Genomic DNA, 10414 nt, shown 5'->3' with positions numbered 1-10414 from the left:
CCACCTTGACGTCGGAGTGCAGCTTTAGTCCCACAGACCGCGTCGTTGAGCCCTTTTCTGTGATGCCCGGTGCTCGCCACTTCTCCCGTTTCACTTCGAACACTTTCCCATAGGGAGTCAAGGCAACACGCACGTCTTCGTCGGTCACGCCGTGCAGCAACCAGTGAAGCTTCAAGCGAACCTCGCGGTTATTTGGGTCAATGAGCAAACATGGGCGATCCTTTACCTTCACATCGATGGTGGAGAGCAACTTCCGAGCAGCCTCAGCACTCGTCAGTGTCACAGCCCATACGTGGTTCATTTGATACGCCCCCAACGCCAAAACGTCGTCGAGCGCACCAAGCTTGGCCAAAGTGTCCCTGTAGTCTTCGACGCGGTAAGGCCGGGCTCTCGGATCACCATGCATGAAAACGGTATTCGCAGCGATGCGTCCGGAAGGCAGATTGGGCAAAATCACCTGATAATCGTCGGCGCTAGGCGCAAAAACCCTGTCACCGCGGCCCGGTCGGGCCGCTGATACCGCTCCGTCGGAGCCGAACATTCCGCGACCGTATCGCTCGAAAGCCGGAAGTGGAATCTCTGAGCTACACCCCCGTTATGTCAGGAGCCCTTATGTATGCTATTGATGGTGCTCAAGAAATAATTTTAACAAAAAAAATATTATTACTCGAAATAAACAAAATCATCTCGTCATTGCAACGCGATAAATTTTTTGTCAACAAAGATAAAAACACATTTCTATCATAAAGGAAAGGGCACCGATGTTTTAGTAGATTATCTCGTCGCATTTCAAGGTGCTGTAGTAGTACAACACGAAAAAAATAGCGCCAAAGTTCAAATTGATTGATTTGTGGGGTTTCACGTTCCAAAACCACCATATGATTATGAGAGACGCCGAAGTGGAGGGCTCCGGAAATTTCGACCACCTGGGGTTCTTTAACGTGCACCCAAATCTGAGCACACGGGCATACAACATTTCCGCCTCCATCGGAAATGCAGCCGCCGCCGCCGGGAAAAGAACCAGCGACCTGCGGGTCAGCAGCCGAGTACCTTAGCCCCTAGATCACCGCGGATGGGCCGCAAAATTTCAGAGAGCTCTGGAGGCGCCACGGTTCAAACCAGGGACTTCTCACATGCGAAGCAAGAACTCTACCTCTGAGCTGCACCCCTGTTATGTCAGGAGCACCTAATTATGCGTTTGGTGGTGCTCAACAGATTATTTTAACAACAAAATAAATTATTACTCGAAATAAACAAAATCATCTCGTCATTGCAACGTGATACAATTTTTTTGTCGACAAAGGAAGAAACATATTTCCATCATAAAGGAAACGGCACCGATGTTTTAGTAGATTATCTCGTTGCATATCATGGTGCTGTAGTAGTACAACACAAAAAAGATAGCGCAAAAGTTCACATTGATTGATTTGTGGGGTTTCACGTCCCAAAACCACCATATGAATATAAGAGACGCCATAGTGGAGGGCTCCGGAAGTTTCAACCACCTGGGGTTCTTTAAAGTGCACCCAAATCTGAGCACACGGGCCTACAACATTTCCGCCTCCATCGGAAATGCAGCCGCCGCAGCCGGGAAACGAACCCGCGAACTGCGGGTCAGCAGCCGAGTACCTTAGCCACTAGAACACTGCGTAGGGGCCGCAAAAGTTCAGAGAGCTCTGGAGGCGCCACGGTTCGAACCAGAGACTTCTCACATGCGAAGCAAGCGCTCTACCCCTGGGCTGCACCCCTGTTATGTCAGGAGCACTTATTTATGCGTTTGATGGTGCTCAACAGATTATTTTAACGACAAAATAAATTATTACTCGAAATAAACAAAATCATCCCGTCATTCATCGTGATACAATTTTTTTGTCAACAAAGAAAGAAACATATTTCTATCATTAAAGAAAAGGGCAGCAATGTTATAGTAGAATCACTCGTCGCATTTCATGGTGCCGTAGTATTACAACACATAAAAAGGATAGCGCTAAAGTCGAGAGCACTTTGGAGGTGCTGGGGTTCGAACCCGGGACTTCTCACATGCGAAGCAAGCGCTCTACTTCTGAGCTACACCACTGTAATGTCAGGAGCACCTAATTATGCGTTTGGTGGTGCTCAACAGATTATTTTAACAACAAAATAAATTATTACTCGAAATAAACAAAATCATCTCGTCATTGCAACGCGATAAATTTTTTGTCAACAAAGATAAAAACACATTTCTATCATAAAGGAAAGGGCACCGATGTTTTAGTACATTATCTCGTCGCATTTCATGGTGCCGTAGTAGTACAACACAAAAAAGATAGCGCAAAAGTTCAAATTGATTGATTTGTTAGGTTCCACGTCCCAAAACCACCATATGATTATGAGAGACGCCGTAGTGGAGGGCTCCGGATATTTCGACCACCTGGGGTTCTTCAGCGTGCACCCAAATCTGAGCACACGGGCCTACAACATTTCCGCCTCCATCGGAAATGCAGCCGCCGCAGCCGGGAAACGAACCCGCGACCTGCGGGTCAGCAGCCGAGTACCTTAGCCACTAGACCACCGCGGAGGGGCCGCAAATGTTCAGAGAGCTCTCGAGGCGCCACGGTTCGAACCAGGGACATCTCACATGCGAAGCAAGCGCTCTACCTCTGAGCTGCACCCCTGTTATGTCAGGAGCACTTATTTAGGCGTTTGATGGTGCTCAACAGATTATTTTAACAACAAAATAAATGATTATTTGAAATAAACAAAATCATCTCGTCATTGCAACGTGATACAATTTTTTTGTCAACAAAGAAAGAAACATATTTCTATCATAAAAGAAAAGGGCAGCAATGTTTTAGTAGAATCCCTCGTCGCATTTCAAGGTGCCATAGTATTACAACACATAAAAAAGCGCTAAAGTCGAGAGCACTTTGGAGGTGCCGGGGTTCGAACCCGGGACTTCTCACATGCGAAGCAAGCGCTCTACCTCTGAGCTACACCCCCGTTATGTCAGGAGCCCTTATGTATGCTATTGATGGTGCTCAAGAAATAATTTTAACAAAAAAAATATTATTACTCGAAATAAACAAAATCATCTCGTCATTGCAACGCGATAAATTTTTTGTCAACAAAGATAAAAACACAATTCTATCATAAAAGAAAGAGCACCGATGTTTTAGTAGATTATCTCGTCGCATTTCATATTGCCGTAGTAGTACAAGACAAAAAAGATAGCGCAAAAGTTCAAATTGATTGATTTGTGGGGTTTCACGTTCCAAAACCACCATATGATTATGAGAGACGCCGAAGTGGAGGGCTCCGGAAATTTCGACCACCTGGGGTTCTTTAACGTGCACCCAAATCTGAGCACACGGGCATACAACATTTCCGCCTCCATCGCAAATGCAGCCGCCGCCGCCGGGAAAAGAACCCGCGACCTGCGGGTCAGCAGCCGAGTACCTTAGCCCCTAGATCACCGCGGATGGGCCGCAAAATTTCAGAGAGCTCTGGAGGCGCCACGGTTCAAACCAGGGACTTCTCACAAGCGAAGCAAGAACTCTACCTCTGAGCTGCACCCCTGTTATGTCAGGAGCACCTAATTATGCGTTTGGTGGTGCTCAACAGATTATTTTAACAACAAAATAAATTATTACTCGAAATAAACAAAATCATCTCGTCATTGCAACGTGATACAATTTTTTTGTCGACAAAGAAAGAAACATATTTCCATCATAAAGGAAACGGCACCGATGTTTTAGTAGATTATCTCGTTGCATATCATGGTGCTGTAGTAGTAAAACACAAAAAAGATAGCGCAAAAGTTCACATTGATTGATTTGTGGGGTTTCACGTCCCAAAACCACCATATGAATATGAGAGACGCCATAGTGGAGGGCTCCGGAAATTTCAACCACCTGGGGTTCTTTAAAGTGCACCCAAATCTGAGCACACGGGCCTACAACATTTCCGCCTCCATCGGAAATGCAGCCGCCGCAGCCGGGAAACGAACCCGCGAACTGCGGGTCAGCAGCCGAGTACCTTAGCCACTAGACCACTGCGTAGGGGCCGCAAAAGTTCAGAGAGCTCTGGAGGCGCCACGGTTCGAACCAGAGACTTCTCACATGCGAAGCAAGCGCTCTACCCCTGGGCTGCACCCCTGTTATGTCAGGAGCACTTATTTATGCGTTTGATGGTGCTCAACAGATTATTTTAACGACAAAATAAATTATTACTCGAAATAAACAAAATCATCCAGTCATTCATCGTGATACAATTTTTTTGTCAACAAAGAAAGAAACATATTTCTATCATAAAAGAAAAGGGCAGCAATGTTATAGTAGAATCACTCGTCGCATTTCATGGTGCCGTAGTATTACAACACATAAAAAGGATAGCGCTAAAGTCGAGAGCACTTTGGAGGTGCTGGGGTTCGAACCCGGGACTTCTCACATGCGAAGCAAGCGCTCTACTTCTGAGCTACACCACTGTTATGTCAGGAGCACCTAATTATGCGTTTGGTGGTGCTCAACAGATTATTTTAACAACAAAATAAATTATTACTCGAAATAAACAAAATCATCTCGTCATTGCAACGCAATAAATGTTTTGTCAACAAACATAGAAACACATTTCTATCATAAAGGAAAGGGCACCGATGTTTTCGTAGATTATCTCGTCACATTTCATGGTGCTGTAGTAGTACAACACGAAAAACATAGCGCAAAAGTTCAAATTGATTGATTTGTGGGGTTTCACGTCCCAAAACCACCATATGATTATGAGAGACGCCGTAGTTGAGGGCTCCGGAAATTTCGACCACCTGGGGTTCTTTAACGTGCACCCAAATCTGAGCACACGGGCCTACAACATTTCCGCCTCCATCGGAAATGCAGCCGCCGCAGCCGGGAAACGAACCCGCGACCTGCGGGTCAGCAGCCGAGTACCTTAGCCACTATACCACCGCGGAGGGGCCGCAAAAGTTCAGAGAGCTCTTGAGGTGCCACAGTTCGAACCAGGGACTTCTCACATGCGAAGCAAGCGCTCTACCTCTGAGCTGCACCCCTGTTATGTCAGGAGCACTTATTTATGTCTTTGATGGTGCTCAACACATTATTTTAACAATAAAATAAATTATTACTCGAAATAAACAAAATCATCTCGTCATTGCAACGTGATAAAATTTTTTTGTCAACAAAGAAAGAAGCATATTTCTATCATAAAAGAAAAGGGCAGCAATGTTTTAGTAGAATCACTCGACGCATTTCATGGTGCCGTAGTATTCCATAAAAGGATAGCGCTAAAGTCGAGAGCACTTTGGAGGTGCCGGGGTTCGAACCCGGGACTTCTCACATGCGAAGCAAGCGCTCTACCTCTGATCTACACCCCCGTTATTTCAGGGGCACTTATGTATGCTATTGATGGTGCTCAAAAAATTATTTTAACAAAAAATAAATTATTACTCGAAATAAACAAAATCATCTCGTCATTGCAACGCGATAAATTTTTTGTCAACGAAGATAGAAACACATTTCTATCATATAGGAAAGGGCACCGATGTTTTAGTAGATTATCTCGTCACATTTCATGGTGCTTTAGTAGTACAACACGAAAAAAATAGCGCAAAAGTTCAAATTGATTGATTTGTGGGGTTTCACGTCCCAAAACCACCATATGAATATGAGAGACGCCATAGTGGAGGGCTCCGGAAATTTCAACCACCTGGGGTTCTTTGAAGTGCACCCAAATCTGAGCACACGGGCCTACAACATTTTCGCCTCCATCGGAAATGCAGCCGCCGCAGCCGGGAAACGAACCCGCGAACTGCGGGTCAGCAGCCGAGTACCTTAGCCACTAGACCACTGCGTAGGGGCCGCAAAAGTTCAGAGAGCTCTGGAGGCGCCACGGTTCGAACCAGAGACTTCTCACATGCGAAGCAAGCGCTCTACCCCTGGGCTGCACCCCTGTTATGTCAGGAGCACTTATTTATGCGTTTGATGGTGCTCAACAGATTATTTTAACAACAAAATAAATTATTACTCGTAATAAAGAAAATCATCTCGTCATTGCAACGTGATAAAATTTTTTTGTCAACAAAGAAAGAAACATATTTCTATCATAACAGAAAAGGGCAGCAATGTTTTAGTAGAATCACTCGTCGCATTTCATGGAGCCGTAGTATTCCATAAAAAGGATAGCGCTAAAGTCGAGAGCACTTTGGAGGTGCCGGGGTTCGAACCCGGGACTTCTCTCATGCGAAGCAAGCGCTCTACCTCTGATCTACACCCCCGTTATTTCAGGAGCACTTATGTATGCTATTGACGGTGCTCAAAAAATTATTTTAACAAAAAATAAATTATTACTCGAAATAAACAAAATCATCTCGTCATTGCAACGCGATAAATTTTTTGTCAACGAAGATAGAAACACAATTCTATCATATAGGAAAGAGACCGATGTTTTAGTAGATTATCTCGTCACATTTCATGGTGCTTCAGTAGTACAACACGAAAAAGATAGCGCAAAAATTCAAATTGATTGATTTGTGGGGTTTCACGTCCCAAAACCACCATATGATTATGAGAGACGCTGTAGTTGAGGGCTCCGAAAATTTCGACCACTTGGGGTTCTTTAACGTGCACCCAAATCTGAGCACACGGGCCTACAACATTTCCGCCTCCATCGCAAATGCAGCCGCCGCAGCCGGGAAACGAACCCGCGACCTGCGGGTCAGCAGCCGAGTACCTTAGCCACTAGACCACCGCGGAGGGGCCGCAAATGTTCAGAGAGCTCTCGAGGCGCCACGGTTCGAACCAGGGACATCTCACATGCGAAGCAAGCGCTCTACCTCTGAGCTGCACCCCTGTTATGTCAGGAGCACTTATTTATGCGTTTGATGGTGCTCAACAGATTATTTTAACAACAAAATAAATTATTATTTGAAATAAACAAAATCATCTCGTCATGGCAACGTGATACAATTTTTTTTGTCAACAAAGAAAGAAACATATTTTATCATAAAAGAAAAGGGCAGCAATGTTTTAGTAGAATCCCTCGTCGCATTTCAAGGTGCCGTAGTATTACAACACATAAAAAAGCGCTAAAGTCGAGAGCACTTTGGAGGTGCCGGGGTTCGAACCCGAGACTTCTCACATGCGAAGAAAGCGCTCTACCTCTGAGCTACACCCCCGTTATGTCAGGAGCCCTTATGTATGCTATTGATGGTGCTCAAGAAATAATTTTAACAAAAAAATAATTATTACTCGAAATAAACAAAATCATCTCGTCATTGCAACGCGGTAAAATTTTTGTCAACAAAGATAAAAACACATTTCTATCATAAAGGAAAGAGCACCGATGTTTTAGTAGATTATCTCGTCGCATTTCATGGTGCCGTAGTAGTACAACACAAAAAAGATAGTGCAAAAGTTCAAATTGATTGATTTGTAGGCTTTCACGTCCCAAAACCACCATATGCCTATGAGAGACGCTGTAGTGGAGGGCTCCGGAAATTTCGACCACCTGGGGTTCTTTAACGTGCACCCAAATCTGAGCACACGGGCCTACAACATTTCCGCCTCCATCGGAAATGCAGCCAACGCAGCCGGGAAACGAACCCGCGACCTGTGGGTCAGCAGCCGAGTACCTAAGCCACTAGACCACCGCGGAGGGGCCGCAAAAGTTCAGAGAGCTCTAGAGGCGCCACGGTTCGAACCAGGCACTTCTCAATTGCGAAGCAAACGCTCTACCTCTGAGCTGCACCCCTGCTATGTCAGGAGCACTTATTTATGCGTTTGAAGATGCTCAACAGATTATTTTACCAACAAAATAAATTATTACTCGAAATAAACAAAGTCATCTCGTCATTGCAACGTGATACAATTTTTTTGTCAACAAAGAAAGAAACATATTTCTATCATAAAAGAAAGGGCAGCAATGTTTTAGTAGAATCACTCGTCGCATTTCATGGTGCCGTAGTATTACAACACATAAAAAAGATAGCGCTAGAGTCAAGAGCACTTTGGAGGCGCCACGGTTCGAACCAGGGACTTCTCACATGGGAAGCAAGCGCTCTACGTCTGAGCTGCACCCCTGTTTTGTCAGGAACACTTATTTATGCGTTTGATGGTGCTCATCAGATTATTTAAACAACAAAATAAATTATTACTCGAAATAAACAAAATCATCTCGTCATTGCAACGTGATACAATTTTTTGGTCAACAAAGAAAGAAACATACTTCTATCATAAAGGAAACGGCACCGATGTTTTAGTAGATTATCTCGTCGCATTTCATGGTGCCGTAGTAGTACAACACAAAAAAGATAGCGCAAAAGTTCAAATTGATTGATTTGTGGGGTTTCACATCCCAAAACCACCATATGATTATGAGAGACGCCGTAGTGGAGGGCTACGGAAATTTCGACCACCTGAGGTTCTTTACCGTGCACCCAAATCTGAGCACACGGGCCTACAACATTTCCGCCTCCATCGGAAATGCAGCCGCGGCAGCCGGGAAAAGAACCCGCGACCTGCAGGTCAGCAGCCGAGTACCTTAGCTTTACACTAGACCACCGCGGAGGGGCCGAAAAGCTCAGAGAGCTCTGGAGGCGCCACGGTTCGAACCAGAGACTTCTCACATGCGAAGCAAGCGCTCTACCTCTGAGCTGCACACCTGTTATGTCAGGAGCACTTATTTATGCGTTTGATGGTGCTCAACAGACTATTTTAACAACAAAATAAATTATTACTCGAAATAAACAAAATCATCCCGTCATTCATCGTGATACAATTTTTTTGTCAACAAAGAAAGAAACATATTTCTATCATAAAAGAAAAGGGCAGCAATGTTATAGTAGAATCACTCGTCGCATTTCATGGTGCCGTAGTATTACAACACATAAAAAGGATAGCGCTAAAGTCGAGAGCACTTTGGAGGTGCCGGGGTTCGAACCCGGGACTTCTCACATGCGAAGCAAGCGATCTACCTCTGAGCTACACCCCTGTTATGTCAGGAGCACTTATGTATGCTATTGATGGTGCTCAAGAAATTTTTTAACAAAAAATAAGCATTACTCGAAATAAACAAAATAATCTTGTCATTACAACGCGATAAATTTTTTGTCAACAAAGCTAGAAACACATTTCTACCATAAAGGAAAGGGCACCGATGTTTTAGTAGATTATCTCGTCGCATTTCTTGGTGCCGTAGTAGTACAACACAATAAAGATAGCGCAAAAGTTCAAGTTGATTGATTTGTGGGGTTTCACGTCCCAAAACCACCATATGATTATGAGAGACGCCGATGTGGAGGGCTCCGGAAATTTCGACCCACTGGGGTTCTTCAACGTGCACCCAAATCTGAACACACGGGCCTACAACATTTCCGCCTCCATCGGAAATGCAGCCGCCGAAGCCGGGCAACGAACCCGCGACCTGCGGGTCAGCAGCCGAGTACCTTAGCCACTAGACTACCGCGGAGGGGCCGCGAAAGTTGAGAGAGCTCTAGAGGCACCTTGGTTCGAACCAGGCACTTCTCACTTGCGAAGCAAGCGCTCTACCTCTGAGCTGCACCGCTGCTACGTCAGGAGCACTTATTTATGCGTTTGATGGTGCTCAACAGATTATATTAACAACAAAACAAATTATTTCTCGAAATAAACAAAATCATCTCGTCATTGCAACGTGATACAATTTTTTTGTCAACAAAGAAAGAAACATATTTCTATCATAAAAGAAAGGGCAGCAATGTTTTAGTAGAATCACTCATCGCATTTCATGGTGCCGTAGTATTACAACACATAAAAAAGATAGCGCTACAGTCGAGAGCACTTTGGAGGTGCCGGGGTTCGAACCCGGAACTTCTCACATGCGAAGCAAGCGATCTACCTCTGAGCTACACCCCCGTTATGTCAGGAGCACTTATGTATGCTATTGATGGTGCTCAAGAAATTATTTTAACAAAAAAATAATTATTACTCGAAATAAACAAAATCATCTCGTCATTGCAACGTGATACATTTTTTTTCCTCAACAAAAAAAGAAACATTTTTTTATCATAAAAGAAAAGGGCACCGATGTTTAGTAGATTATCTCGTCACATTTCATGGTGCCGTAGTAGTACAACACATAAAAGATAGCACAAAAGTTCAAATTGATTGATTTGTGGGGTTTCACGTCCCAAAACCACCATATGATTATGAGAGACGCCGAAGTGGAGGGCTCCGGAAATTTCGACCACCTGGGGTTCTTCAACGTGCACCCAAATCTTAGCACACGAGCCTACAACATTTCCGCCTCCATCGGAAATGCAGCCGCCGAAGCCGGGCAACGAACCCGCGACCTGCGGGTCAGCAGCCGAGTACCTTAGCCACTAGACCACCGCGGAGAGCCGTAAAATTTCAGAGAGCTCTGGAGGCGCCACGGTTCGAACCACGGACTT

At 44.8% G+C, this 10414-nt stretch overlaps 2 non-coding genes across 2 annotated transcripts; both read right to left on the bottom strand.

Annotated features, from left to right (window-relative positions):
* Positions 1-2907: 2907 nt before the first annotated feature.
* On the bottom strand, positions 2908-2979 carry TRNAA-CGC (transfer RNA alanine (anticodon CGC)). The gene has a single exon. It is a non-coding gene; the product is annotated as a tRNA-Ala (tRNA).
* Positions 2980-5290: 2311 nt separating this feature from the next.
* On the bottom strand, positions 5291-5362 carry TRNAA-CGC (transfer RNA alanine (anticodon CGC)). Its single transcript has one exon. It is a non-coding gene; the product is annotated as a tRNA-Ala (tRNA).
* Positions 5363-10414: the final 5052 nt, after the last annotated feature.

This window comes from Rhipicephalus microplus, chromosome X (assembly GCF_043290135.1).
Source record: "Rhipicephalus microplus isolate Deutch F79 chromosome X, USDA_Rmic, whole genome shotgun sequence".
NCBI lineage: Eukaryota > Metazoa > Arthropoda > Arachnida > Ixodida > Ixodidae > Rhipicephalus > Rhipicephalus microplus.
This window is presented reverse-complemented; position numbering and strand designations above follow the sequence as displayed.